The sequence below is a fragment of the Drosophila sulfurigaster genome, chromosome 3, assembly GCF_023558435.1.
Source record: "Drosophila sulfurigaster albostrigata strain 15112-1811.04 chromosome 3, ASM2355843v2, whole genome shotgun sequence".
Lineage (NCBI taxonomy): Eukaryota > Metazoa > Arthropoda > Insecta > Diptera > Drosophilidae > Drosophila > Drosophila sulfurigaster.
This window is the reverse complement of record NC_084883.1, coordinates 19,241,628-19,257,459: the sequence shown is the minus strand read 5'-3', so window position 1 is coordinate 19,257,459 and position 15,832 is coordinate 19,241,628.

The window sequence follows — 15,832 nt, the reverse complement described above, 5'->3', positions numbered from 1 at the left end:
AGTAAAAAGCAACATTCATGTCTCGTTGGCTCCTCCTGGCCATTGTCGTCGTCACACATGTTTCTCTCTGTTTCTCGCTTGGCTGACTGCTCCCTCCCCTTCCCATTACCATCTCTTTCAAGACAGTTGTCATCAGCATCAGGAACTTGAAGGCAGCCGCAGCTGGTCTTCGTCTTCGTTGTCGTCTTCGTCTTCGTCAGCAGTGCAATCATTTTCATTATCATATGCGTCATGATTTTTTGGTTGCGTCCGTCAAAATCAGTCAGAATAAAGGAAGCGAAGACAGCGAGACAAGTTGTCTGTAAATGTTGCGCAGTTGTTGATGACATTTTTGCCCAAAAGGATAACCAAAGTCATGGACACAACCAGGCACAAATACTTGATGCCTGATGCACTTAGAGCGGCTTCTTAAAATTGCAAATGATATCTCATAAGCAGCTTTAATTTCCAAAGGCAGCGTGAGATATATATCAAAAGCCTAATGGGAAACAAGTGCGAAATTCCCAGCGAACAGGGGAAGCATATATGAGACCCAGGATATGCGAATCAAAGGCCAAACTCACATAGCTCAGAGACAGACACAAAGCACTTCAATGTTAATTTTTCAATGGTGTTAGAAGAATGCTGAGGAGGAAGAGAGAGGAAGAACTTGCAGGGATGTTGCGCCGGGAAACATTTCACGGCACTTAATCCATGTGTCGCACAGGACGAAGGACGAAGGATGCAGAATGCGACTGAGACGACGAATGAATTATGTGCGACGTGTACGAAAAATTACGCGCAAAAATTGCAATGATGAAAAATGAAATTTATTTGTGTCGCGCTGGAGGTAGGGAAGAGAAAAGGGGCAGGGACAGGGGCAGGGGGAAATGCACCCCTTTTGGCATTCTGGCAGGCGCATTTAACACGCTTTTTAAATTTATAATGACATTTTATTCACTGTTCGCCAAGAGGTGAAAACGGGGCGGGGTCATGTCGAGCAGCCTAATTTTCAGCGAGTGCTGTTCAAAGTTTTTGCGCATTTCAGCGTAGAAAATGCAATAAATTAAGCAAAATACTTGAGTCACCTTGAGTCTTGAGCCTTGATCCTCGAACAACGGCAACGACATCTGGGCAGGGGCAAGTCTGAAAGGGGGTGATAGCGAGAGATTGTGCCAAAAGGGATGCCAGGCTGTGATGTTCAAGCAGGCGACAGCAGGCGCTTGCTTCGAAAGTTTATTTCTGCCCTTTTTGCTCTTCCTTCTCCTCTCTCTCTCTCTATTATTTTTTTTTTTATTTTTTGTTTGACTGAGCGCGTGATTAAATGTAAAATTGGATTTTTATTATTTGTTTGCAAAATATCCTTCCTTGTTGTTGTCCTCGCCTCTGCCTTTTGGCAAGTTTTCAAATTGCGTGGCAAGCAATAGCAACAGCTACAGCAACAGCTTCAGCTACAGCTAAGGAGGCAACAGAGGGGCATCAATTCTAGTGCGCATATTTTGCACAATTTTTCAAGGGGTTCGTTCGTTCGCCCTGTAAACCTTTATAATGCGATTTCGTTACCCACTTTTCAGCTCTCCAGCATTTTCTACCGTAAGGCGTCAGCTGTTTAGCATGCGCTTGGCATTTATAATGAGTGCAATTTCGGGTTCGCATGTATGTATATTGTTGTTCTCGAGGGTGGAGAGCTTAAGCCCAACCTAAAGACTTATTAAACTACTTTTGTAATATGAAGAAAAAGAAATGCAGAATATTTGTGGTGCGTATATAAGGCTTGAACAATGAACCTATATAAAAAATAAAGGTTATTATGCAGAATTTTTATAGAAAGTAAATAAATATACTTACATTAAATATCTAACATAACGTTGAAGTTTCTATGTCTTATTTTTAGAGGTTTTTTATATATTTTTGAATGATTAGCAATGAAATGAAATAGAGCTGTAGCTTTAAGAATGGACATTTGAAAAAAAAGAAGCCTTTGAAGGGATTCAATATAGATTTGAACATATTGATTAAAGACTTAAATAAAACAAGTAACTCATAGCAGATATTCGATATTTATTTTCAATAGAAATCGGTTACTTTTAAAATATACCCAAATAATATATAAAACATACCTATGTAAGTTTATAAAATGATATGCATAAACTTATAATTGAATATTTATAAAAAAAAAACTTAGAAACCGTTAAAAAGAAACCAAATTAAGTAAAGGCTCAAATAAAACAAGTAAGGAATCTGTTCATACGGACAGACGGAAAGACAGAAAGATAGACGGACTGAAAAACGGCATGGCTATATCGTATCGAATATATTAAATTATAATAGCATTCTATATAATTAACTTCCATCGAATACTGTAAAATAGACATTCTTTAAAGGGAGTTGAATATATCAGATTTGCTATATACATTTATATTATTATTAAAGCAAAACTTTAGCTTCTGATGTTGATGTTATTCTTTAAATAACCAACAAACAAAAAGTATTAAATACTATGCAAAAAAAAAATAGAAGCTACTCGATAACTGACACTAATTGCAAATAGTAGAGTCAACAATTGGCTGTTTGAAATGCAACAGACTGGTTACTCTGATTTTTGGCTCTGTCTGATTATCGGCACAACAGAGCAATTACAAAAGGCACGAGAAGCAAGAGCGCCAACAAATGAAAATCAGAAAAATATTTTTGGTGCGAGTAATTGCAATAAAGTCGTCGAATAGAAATTAGACCAATCGGACAGAGAGCGAACTGACAGACCGATAATGCGGCAAATGCATTCGCAATGTGTAAATGGTAAATGGTGAATACTGAATGGTGAATTGTGAATAGTGAGTACTCACACATTGAATGGTTGGTTGAATGGTTGCCACAGGAGCCGCAGACGAACTGAGCTCAGCCTAGGCTAACGGCCGCAGGACCCTCAAAAGTTGGGTAAAGGCTAACAGATGCACCAATCACCGAATTGTCTATCAAATGCTTTGAGTTTGCCAGTTATCATTGTTTACACAACATATCCATCCAATGTGTGTGCCCCAAATGTATAGAATGTGCATGTGTTTAGAAATTATGGTTCCATTATGCAGCCATTAGAATTGTGAGGAGGCGAAATGTTCCAATAGTTTTTGCCATTGGCATTTTCAATTGGTTCGGCCAATTTGTATTGGACGAAATGTGTTGCAACATTTGCAGTGAACAATTTATGGGTTTTTGTTTAGTTTATGGCGTAAATGTTTTGTGCAATGGATCCGTAATCCAAATAACATTAAGTTAATTGAAATTTTGTTGCAGAGCAACAACTCTACGAAGTGTATATTCTACATTGAATGCTTTTTCGACTGTGCATTAAATTGTCAGGCAGCTGCTGAGCAGAGCAGAGCAGAGCGGAGCGTAATTTCCATTGGGGGCAGTCCCTTAACAATTGGCGTGCCAAATCTCAGTAAGCTGATGCAACATGCTTGTAATGTGCTTCATGTGTGTCTCAGAGGCGCCTGGCAATCAAAATGCCATCGCCAGAATGTGCTCTAGCTGTGGCAGTAAGGCCATAATCAAATTTTGTCACATTTAAAGCACTTTTGACACATTTTAAAATCAAATTTTATGGCCAAGTAAATGTTTGTTGGGGGCAATAAAAGCCAAAACCGAAGGAATTCTTTTCTCTTGATCATAATAGGCACAAAATTTGCCAACAATTTGCGTTTTGGGAGCGATGAAGACAATCAGAGCAGCAAACAGCAGAGGCAGCAGAAGCAGCAGCAGAGTAAAAGCGAAACATGAACATATAAAAACAACAAGAATGCTTGTTTAGCCAAAATCGAGAGACAGACTGACACTTGGCCCAACTCTCAACTCTCAACTGGCAACCGGCAACTCCCCATTGCCATTTGCATCTGTGGTCGTGTTGCTGTCGAGTGTACTTAAATCCAATTGACAATTTGAAATTAAAATGCCGAAAAGTACAACGCATGACCGCAAAAACAAAACGAGCCAACGAAACAGATGCAATTGCAGTTCCAGTTGAAGGCTATAGAGAGACAACAGATACAGATACAGATACATTTGTAGATACAGATACAGATACAAATACAGTTGCAGCTGCAGATACTGTTGCAGTGGATATAGATACACAGCTATAGAGATGCACAGTGGCTTAAATGGAATGCAATGCTGCGCAACGCAAACGCAGCACAATTCAATGTGAGCATGTGTGTGTTTGTGTGTGTGTGAATGTGTGGGTGACTGTCTATGTGTGTGTGTGTTCATTGGACTGTGTGCGCCAGGAATAGAAATTGCAATGTCAGCAATTGGCAGCAAAGCAAAATCTAAATAAACATTGTCACAAAATGCAACCAACTTCCTCTGCCAATCCCTTTCTCCCTCAACAAGAGTAGCCACGAAAAGAGTGTGAGAGGAGCAGAAGGAGAGTGAGAGAGAGAAGGAGAGAGTGAGAGGGAGAAGGGGTTAGCGACCACGCCGCCTCCACGAATGCTTGTCAATAAAATTGCCAACAGCTACAAGAAGATTGGGAGTTTGAGTTTGAGTTCGAGTGTGTGTGAGTGTGTGTGTGTGTGTGTGGCGTGTAACATGCGGCATGCGGCCGGCGGCATTTGCCATGTGGCATGTGGCATGAGGATGGATATCCGTGTGTGTGCACAGCCAATAGGTAGTTAGACAGCAGACACAAGTTCTCAGTGCTCAGTGCTCGGTGCTCGGTGCACTGTGAAGCTGCTTTGCATGCTGCGCCATGCCTGCCATGTAGCGATACGGATAAAGATACATTTACAGATAGAAAAGATACAGATACATCCTGTTGCTCGACACGGACTGGCTTACTTCACTTCTCTAGTTCGCTCTCTTTCGCTTCTGCTGGCACTTGGCACTTTTGTCGTTTGCTTTATAAATAAATGCATTTTCATTTGCATGCCACATGCAACACACACACACTTATACACACTCTACTGTATGCCTCGCCTCCCATTCCACACTGATTTGTCAAGTGACGCTCTTCGAGCCGATCCCCAACTGGCCTCCACATCTCCATCTCCATCTTTGTCTCCATCTTCCAATGCCATTCTAAGCTCAACTCAATCCTAATGCCTGTCTGTCCGCCACTCTTATTCAAATTTCCATTAGAGCTTTCAGTTTATGTTTGCCCTGACTGCCTTTTATCTCCCTCTTCTCTTCATCTTCTTCTCAATCCTACAACAGCAACACCTGAATTGTTAACTTGGACATTAGTCGACGACACCTTCTTCAGCTCTGTCTGCAAATATCTGCAGGACATAATTTTAATAAACTTACTAACACGGCCAACACAACTCTCATTTTCCTCCGTCTCCCTCTCTCTCTCTCTCTCTCTCTCTCTTTCTCTCTTCCCTTTCCCTTTTTCACATTTCCCATTCAATGCGAATGTGTGCGTGTTTTAGCAGCAGGATGATTAGAAAAGTTGCTTTTTATATTAGTTTTACAATTGTTTGAGTACCCAAGCGAGCATAAAGCTAGTCCGAGCACAGCACTCGTAAGCATTCGATAACAACGGCAACTTTAACAATTGAAATTCTCATTAGAGAGGTGAGAGACGGGTGCACTCACACTCGTTTGCAATGAGTGTATGGCTGTTGTGAACACAACTGAATACTACTCTGTTCGTTATCACAAAAGTAATCGCATACACTCAGTACTAATCATTAGCACTGAATTGTTGCACATGGGGAATTCACCTTTGCTCTGCGAATTCACCGAGTGTTGCTTCTGGGTGAAATGAGCATTAAAATTAGAATTAACATTATTAGACCGTAATAAATGTATTCAAGAGTATTCATAGAAATGATCTGCTTTTAAGAATTGAAAGTCTTTATATTTTAAATTTATCAGGATCTTTTCAATTAAATATATTTAGTAATCTAATTACATAAGAATACTATATAAATCAATGACTTAAATGTAATTCAAGTTTTTTCGAAGAGTATTCCTAGAGAAGACCTGCTCTTTAGAAATGGAAGTATTTTCAAAAACAGTTGCAAATTTAAAATAGCTCCAATATTTATAATTACCTTTATTGGTAGTCATTAAATAAATGCTTCTTTGTAATAGCCATTCCTTAATTTAACCAAATAGCAATGGCAACTTGTGTAAAGAATATTTTTAGCGGGCGAATTTTGTTGCTGTGATACTCTTACTTTGGGTATTGTATTCATAAATATAAAATAAGTAAGAAAGCAACAGTTAAGTTTGCTCGACTGTGAGATATCCGTTACCCTTTTTGAATAAAAGAGAAATATTGCGGTAGTAATTTAAAAATATACTAAATTATAATATATTGCTAAAATACTAAAATATAGCGAATGCAGTATTTGGTTTATTTAAATGACACTACGTTCAAAATATACTATAGAATATTAAAAATATATATATATTATATTTATATTTTATATTTATATTTTTAAACTTTATCCATGGTTAAGCTTATGATATTTTGAAAGCTCGTACTCAGAAATAATCCATATCAATCAACGATTTTTTACCATCACTAATGTGCACGTTAAGATGTCATTTTGAGAATTTCCCCACTTCAGATTTGTTAAAATATGTTATTTATTCCTCAAGAGGAGTCTGAAGCAATTGCGTATTCGCTGCTTTACTGCACGACACAAATAATCCGCAATTACTCGTATCATTTTGATGATAGTCAACATTTTGTTGCACTCCTGACTATTAAAATGCAATGAACAATGAACTCTGCGCTGTTCTCTTCTCTTCTGTTCAGTTCAGTGCTGTTCTGTTCTGTTCTTGGTTTTTATTGCTGACACATGTGAGAAGCACTTGCAGGACGAGTGCAGCTCGCCAACTTTTAACAGTTGCCATTTCTTTTTTTTTATTCTGGTTTTATTATTCATATCATTTCGCTGCTTTTTGTTGTTGCATGCAATAATTTGAACAATTAAAGTGGATAAAAAACAGAAGAAAAAAAAACACTGCAAATTCATGACAAAGCAGCAACAAGAGCGCAATGCAGTTTTCAACTGAGCGAATGGAATGAGACAGAGTTCTGCCCATTAACCCTTACACTTGTGTGTGTTATGGATGTGATTCTCTCTATGAGTTTGTGTGTGTGTGTGTGTGTGTGACAAACCAGAAACAGCAACAACAACAACACAAAAGGCACTACAAAGTCACCTTTGCAGCCAGGGGACGTTTTTGCCACGTTCTCGTCCTTGTTGACGATGTCGTTGTCGTTGTCGTTCCTGGTTGTCCTTTTCAAATTGTCATTCGCTTTGTTTTATGCCTGCAGTCGCTGTTGTTGTTGTTGCTGTCGTTGTTGTAGCTGCCAAACTAATTGTACGCAACAAAAAGCACAACACAACATTTTCTGTGTAAAACAATTGAAAAATGCTCGTAAGGGGCAATTGCACTTGGTGACAACACACAAATGCAAGGACAAAAGGACTCTGTGAGGTGGGCTCGACTTGTATAGTAGTTGTTGTTCTGCACGCTCTACAAATTAAGAAGCATAAATAAAAATACTTATGTATATCTGCGCAAGTATTTTTTATTGCCGCTGCAGCAGGCCTCGTCCTCGTCCTTGTCCTCTTCCTCGCGCCCCTTGCCGAATTTTATTATTGCCACGGTGGAAAATTTAAATTAGAATTTAGAAACAGCAGCAAATGAAACGCTATAAATTATCGCATCCTTTTTTGGTGGTGATTGTTGTTCTTGTTCTGCTTTCTGTTGTTATTGTAGTGCTGACTTCTGCCCCTCCCCTCTCTCTAAGTTTCCTCTTGCCATTGTCAACTGGGGCAGGTAAAATTTAAATGCGATTTGTTACGGTTTTGGCTTTGTCGAAATTAAAGAACATCATCCCAGCAGAATAGTATTATATTATGTAACACGCTTCGGTTCGGTGGTTGCAAACTTTAACAGGGGAATTATTGTGACAGGTTTTCTTAATTTGTATCTTTAAATAACGAAAACATGCTTCAATTTTAATTGCGATTAAGCGCGATTTCTGCTACCAAAAACAAGTTGAAGCATAACTTGCAGCTCAACCTATTAGCTGAGGACGCACTTTTCATTTTTTCGCAACGGGGGGAAAAAAAAACAAAATTAAAGATAAGCACAAATTGCACAACAAGAGAGAAAGCGAATCCCTCACTAATGACCCAGACCCAACAATTTGCTTTAATCGCTGACCAAGCAAATCTCTAAAGTGACCCCCCCTAAAACATTTTCTTCATTTCTCCATTCCCATCGTAATGAAATCAACGCCTTGGCAAAAGGCACAGCCTCTCCCCTCAAAAAAAAGGTGATAAATTTGGCGCATAAATGACACAAAGTCAAAAATCCTCGACAAAATGTACTTTAATAAACTTCGTTCGTTCGTTTTGCTGCCTTCGGCCTGAGGGTCCAGATAAAACGAGTCGAGTCTCAAAATGCGGCGGCCGCAAAAAAGATAATAAAAAACAAAATTATCATAAGAAGAAAATGAAAAAAATTAATTTACATGAAATTTGCTTTTTTTTTCGCTGTTGCAAATAAATTACTCAAGCGAAGAGAAAACAGAAATAAAGTGCGAGAGAGAGAGAGAATGTGGGAGAAGTCAGTGCCATTAGGTTTTATTAGTGTTGGATTTCCTGCATTGTGGTGTGAACAGTCACGCCTACCGCCCATTTACCTATACATATACATATATATATCGCCCTTTATAGATGTATATTTAAATTGCCAACCAAATGCTTGTGTTAACTGTGTTTTTTGTTGGCAATTCAATGTTCGGATTATTTGTGAATGCAGACGAGTGGAAAGCATAAAAACGCTAATAGTTATTAGTAATTTGAATAGTTTACTTACACACAAAATGGCAGAAAAAAAGTAATTTTATGATTTGCTTCCATTATCAACATACCTGCAAATAAAACGTATACAAATAATTGATTAGTATTTTCGCATTTTTAGTGGAGTTTTTGTTCGTCGCAAAAATAATCACAATCAATTTAGTGAGTTGTCTGGTTTTAATGATACGTATTTTCTCAACCGAGTAAAAACAGATTAAAGTCTTATTCAAATGCGCACTTTAGCGGTTGAAAATAATAACCAATTTAGATTGAAATACGCGCAAATTGAAGTCATCAAAATAGCTTTTAAATTTAATTAGAAAATTAATCAATTTTGTATAAATTGGTTAAAATTAAAACTGAATTTTCTTAGCTTTTTTTTACTACATTATAATAAAATTAAGACATTACAATAATAGCAATTATTTAAATTAAATTCGTAAATAAATCGAAACAATCAAAATATTGAAAGTTAATTTCTATCATTGATAATTCGAATTATTTTACTGCAGAATACAAAATGCGTTCACATTAGCCATAAAAAAAATAGTATTTACTAAATGGCATACTAATATTAAACAATTATGGAAATATTCAAAGAATTAAATGCCGTTTTCTGTATTCATAAATTAGTTTATTTTCTATGCTACAATAATAAAAAAAAATTTTATTTTCGTAAATGGCATTGTATTAACAGCAATGAAAACATTAAAATATTCAATTTAAATTATGATTTTTTTCTATTTGAAAATTAATATAGAAAAACTATTTATTAGTCATGAAAAATCCTTTTTCCAAGCTGTATAATTTTATAATTTATTCGTATATATGTGTTAAATATTATTTTTATTTGCTTGTTATACCCGCTACCTATAATATAGAAAGCTTTTATATCTTTGTGCAGGCATCTCCGACCATATAAAGTATATATATTAGTAATTAGCGTTAATAGTCAACAGCCATGTTCGATTGTCTGTATGATTTTTTTTATTATTTATTATATTACCGGTTTTAATTACTTTGGACGATAATCTGGTATATTTTTAACTCTATGGTATATTTTGAATGTGATACTATATCAATATACCAAATATAGCTTTTGGTATATGTTTAGTATTTCTGCTATGATATTAATTTGGTATATTTTAAAATTAATACCGCACTGTTTGGCTTCTATTCAAGATGGGTAACAAGTATCTCACAGTCGAGCACACTCGACTTCTAACTTGATTATTTATGCTAATTTACTAATGTGCATATTAAGCCGTATTTTTCTGACAATATTATTGCAAATAGAAATTTTTTTTTTAAATTTTGTTTTCATTTCCTGAAATTGAATATTAATATTGTATTTTGTTTATTTTCAATGAGCATATAAAATTAAAGCCATATTTCTCTGAGTATTTTCTGATAATACAAACAGTTCGCTTCTAAACTTGTTTAGCTTGCTTTTGTAATTCCAGCGAAGCCTAAAATACACAATTTGAAGGCACTTCACATACTTTAAAACCTCAAAGACCTCCAGAGATTTGTTTGGGAGACAATAAGTCAACGATTACAAATTACCAGCTGCACATCGCTCTGACTCTAACTCTGACTGACTCTGACTCTCTCATCTTCTTCTAGTTGCGGTGCTGTTTGCCTCTATTGGTGGTCCTGCCAACTAATTAAAAGGCTACAAACGCGCCAGGCTCGCCTGTGTTTGGTGTTTGGTTGACAACAACAACAACAACAACAACAATACGAACAGGAGGAAGATGACAACAACGATGGCAAAACCAAAGACAAAGACAACAAACAAACGGCGAGGAGGCTGCGCCGCAGTTTGCTGTGATTTAATTAATTTCAATGCATAACGTCAACTGTGAAACCGGAACCAGGGACCGATCTCCCCTCGATCTCCCCTGATTACCCGTTACTCGTTACCCGTTACCAGTTACCCGTTACCCGAGTCCGAGTCCGAGCATGTCCGTGCTCGAGACTGAGCCCAAAAACCGGAGCCGTAGCCGTAGCCGGAGTTGTTGCCGTCGCACAGTCAAACTTGACACCGAAAACCGAATACGAACAGAGCCTTAACTAGGCAGACAGAGAGAGGTACATAGAGAGAGTGAGATAGAGGGGGAGAGAGGGCAACGGACTGAGAGCGGCAACTGGACTGGAAAATTAAATCGAGTATAATTTTTTTGTTGTGTGACTTTTTGCTTTAAATTTTACGCCTTAAACAAAAACATTCAGTCGAGAGTTGACAATAATTGTGAGAGCGAAAGAGAGAGAGAGGGAGAGAGGAGCGAGACAAGAATATAGCTATTCTGGCAGCTGGGACAGTAAAAATTCAAAGCACACAGCTACAGAAGGCATAACAATGCCATCATAAACCTTAAAGTTTTCTCCATTTTGCTGCTTGTTGTAAACATTTTTCCGCAACATTGCGTTCGGACTTTAATTAGCATTTTCACATTTTGCCAGGCACAAGAAAATTTACATTTTCCCATTACACATTTGATTTTTTTCCTGTTTTAAGTGAATTTTTTGAAAATTGACAAATTGCTGGTGTGCTGCAATTATTAGTAAATTGAAAAATGCAAAAACGAAATTATACGAAAATATATAAAGTGCTAAACAATCCTGAAAGCCAAATGCCACAAGTGATGTCGATGTGGACGGACGGATGGACGCTCTAAAATTGTATCTATAGAAATTATGCAGTCAAATTTATCACAGCACAGAATTTAAATGAGTTGAAATCGTTGTCATTGTTTTATTTATACAAAATGTGCACTTTGTTGTTGCTGTTGCTGCTCGAATAATGAAAGTTACTCAATTGGAATATTTCAACTTATGTGCTTAACACACAGATACACACACACAGATACAAATACACATACAAATACAGATACAGACACTCATGCAGCTGAATAATAAAAGTGAGCATTTGACAATGGTTTTTTGCCCCCCTCTCCACGCCAATCAGAGTTGTGTAGCTTTGGCAATGGTTACCCATGGGAATCGCCAATTTATTTGCCACTCATTCGACTCCCCTCGTCGTCCTTCCTTTGACGATCCTCTGTGAGGGTGTCCTCAGTCCATTAGTCAGCTGAATGTCCTTTGTTGACTTCATTCACTTTTGCGGTACATTTGATTTGTATTTTTGCTTTGCATCTCATTTCTTTTGGCATTGTTTCTCTCTCTCCCATTTTCAAACCCAAAACGTAGTGCATCCCTTTTGTGTCCGTCTCTGTCTATGTCTCTGTCTCCGTCTCTCAATGCCAATTGTCATCATTATAATGTCATTCGAGTGAGGCATCAAACAAGAACAAGAAAAAGTAAAAGGGCAATCTCACATCTGGAATTCGTCCTTGTCCTTGACGCATGTTAGTCGCACGACAAATGCTTCGATTTGATGTGCAATTTAAGGGGCGAAAGCACACATACGACGGGTTTAACCAGCTTAAAGTCTGACCTGACTTCACTACTTCACTTCAGGTTTAATTTGCACATAAGTTGCACACAATGACAATCGAAAGTGTCGCCCAAGAACTCTATTAAAAATCTTTTAGAGCTCGAAAGTATAAAGCAGATGATGAAGTAGACGCAGCAGCAACAGCAGCCACGGTAGCTTCCAAGAAGGACGCAGACAATGGGTCTTAGGTCTTGGGTCCCGAAGTTGTCGCCTTGGCTATAAAAACCTTGCGCCGAGGACCAACAACAATGGCAAATGCAGTAGAGCAAGTGGAGAAGATGTGCTGCTGTGGATGAAGATATTTATTTTAGGGATAAAAGGAATTCAGTAGGGCTTAAAAGGGCGGATGAGTGCCACTTCACGAGCAGAGCGCACAAGGAGCAAAGGAGCGACTCTGAGCGACACACGCGACAATGATGAGCACGAGGATGAAGCGAAGCACAAGGTTGAGCTGGAGAATGAGGCAAAGTACAACACACAATGGATCTTAGAGTTGGTCGACGAGGCAAAGTTGAGGACTGAGACGAAGACGAAGCTATGCAAAGACAAAGCGCGCGAAAAGCGCACAAGAAAACACCGAAGAGTTGAAAATGACGTTAAAGTAAACAAGATGAAAATTAAAAGCGGGCAACTCGACCAGCCGAAGAAGCAAAGGCAAAGTGGATGCAACAAGCAACAGCAACAGCAAAGCGAAAGCAAAAAATAACACTCACATTCAGTGTCTGTGCCGGGATTTGATTTAAAAATGGAGTGGTATTTAAATAAAAATCTTGTTGCATATTTACGTCGTGCGGCATGTGGCATGTGGCATGCGGCATACGGCAGACGGCGGACAAGCGAATGTATGGCAACGCCGGCAGCAATTTGAGTTGCAGCTTAATTGTCACTGGCAACGAGAGTCGAGGAAGTAGCTTGTCCCTCTAGTTGGCCACTCTCATCATTTTTTTCCAGTTGCTGCTGCTGCTTTCAGCTTTTGTGTGTGCACTCGGTGAATAATTTAAAACCGCCAAAAAGAATGCAAATGTGGTTCAGTCCCCACGTTTGTCCCTTGGCAACCCTTTTGCACTCCAGCGAACATTCATTAGATGCTTCCACCTGTTTCAAAGTATGCAGTCGAAATACCAGCACAAATTTCATATTTATTTTTATTTACGCTTAACATAAGCAGGTCAAAGATAAGCAATTAATACGTGTGTGCGACTTAATGAATAGTTTTTATAAATGAGTATTTGAATTGAAAATATACTTAATGAATATTATTTTAAACAGAATTAAATGCAGAAAATTACTTTTACTTAAAATACAAAATTCTTGATTTTCTTTATTATTTTTTCCTTTTTTATTTTGTACTTATAACCGCAATTTATACTTTTTGCCGGTTAAAAGCAGAATTTCATTTCGGTACTATATGGATATACCAAATATAGTAATTTGTGTATAGGATTTTTGTGGTATTTGGTGTATTTTAAAATGAGTACCACACTGCTTTGCTTCCTAATATCAAGCACTCTCGACAGACAAACAAGTTAGAAGTGTGTTCTAAAAAAAACCCCAGACTGAAACTAGATTAATTTAAAAATTTTCTTTTATACATTGAATTTTACTACTTTCTTCTGAGGGCAACTTAAATAATAATGTAAAAGGTAATCAAAGATTTTGATTTGTTTTCAAGCTCCTCGATTATTTCATGGACTGCATGTAGTACAAATAGTGCCCTACATGTCACAATGCTGTTAAGCTGTGCTTTGAGCTGTCTTCAATCAAACACGAAGCCGAATAGAAAGCATGCCACTCTCATTTGCCATGACACATTTGAATGCAAATTTATGCAAAACGTGTCAATGTGCTAACAACAAAAAACAAATAGAAAACCAACCTCGCGTCCAGCATGTGACTAAAACTAAAAAAAAAGAAAAAACCGAGAATGATTCCAATCCCAATCTCGTTCCCAAATGCAATGCTGACGAACGTGCAAAGTCAACAAAGCGAAATTTTCTGAGTGTGTGTTTGGGGTGAAGGAGAAACTGTGCCAGGGCGCGGTTCTTTTGCTGATTGACGGCGCCCGAACGAACGTTCGTCTCTCTAATCCGTTAATAGAAACATTAACGAGGCATTTTTCGAAAATTATTTCGAGCACGCGATAATCGACCAGTCAAACCAGGCAAACCGGGCAAACCAAACGAGGCAAGCAGCCAAGTAAAGTGAACTGAAGTCAGCTGGCCTCTTCAGGCACGTCAGTCAAGTTCAAAGTGCAATCGGCTACTCGTGTACAGTGGCTGTTGTTAGTTTGCGAACTACTGGCGAACAAGAAGAAGAAGAACAGAGCCCAGAGTCACGTGATGGGCGTCGTGCAAAAATATTCTCATTTCGCTTTAATTTTGTCGATCGTTAACCCTTTTTGCCAACCCGGTTTTTTTGGGGTGGACTACCTTCTTCGTCTTTGCCTGGCAATCAGAGCGCGTCAAGTTGTTGCTGGTTCCCCTGTCGGTCCACCAGACCAGCCAGCCAGCCAGCCTGTCTGTTGTCCTGCCTGACTGCCTGCCTTCCTGACTGCCTGCCTGCCTGCCTGCCTGCCTGTAAAGTTCAAGCAGCCCGAAATAATTGCATTGTAATGCGAAATAGCTACCACCCAGAGCAATATACCCGGGAGTTGTTCCCATCCTCAAGCTTTGCATGCTTGACTCTTGTTATTTTAGCACGTTCGTTTGGCATGGACCTGGCGCAACCACCGCACCACCAAGCTATCCAACCACCCAACCATCGTGCACCACCACACGCTCTGTTTATGTGTCGGTAATTTCCAATCTCACTTTGCAATCGTTTTACAACATTTTGCTTTTATTTTATGCCAAAGCGTCGCTGGCAACTTTTTGATAGCCAACTCCTCGCTCAGAGCTCAGGACTCAGGACTCGACTCGACTTTTCCCTCATTCGTACATACACACACATACATATATCTAACGCCTTTCCCCGTTCTTTTGCTATATGCCATCCTTTCTTGCTATTTTACTCTTATTGCAGCTTACTATTTATGTGTCTGCTGCAATTATAACGGAAACTAGTTGAGTGCCACAGTGGGAGAAGCCAACAACACCAATTGGGGGAGGAACGCTTTACAATGTCATGTCATCCACGTATGTGTGTGGGTGTGTGTGTGTGTGGCGTAAGATCAGGAAAATTGTTTCCGTCTGGCAAAGGTTAAGGTTAAGTTAAAACAAATCTAATTACTCCTGCAGTCTTTGGCATTTTAGCAACAAGAGCTAGAGATGAGATAATAGCTCATTATGGATTGTTTTTGATATCGTTAATAATTTATATATACATATATATATATACTAAATTTTAATAATAATAATTCTTTTATTTTGATGGCTAAATAGATATGTTAACTTGCGTTTACATAATCGTAAATACTTTTAGTTTTATGCTACAAACTTAGAGATAAAATAAAATACTAGCCTTAGCTCTATCTCATATCTTTGCAATATGGAATTGCATTCGTTATTGCAATAATATAATCATAATAAAACAAAATTAAATACAAACCCTATTAAAACAC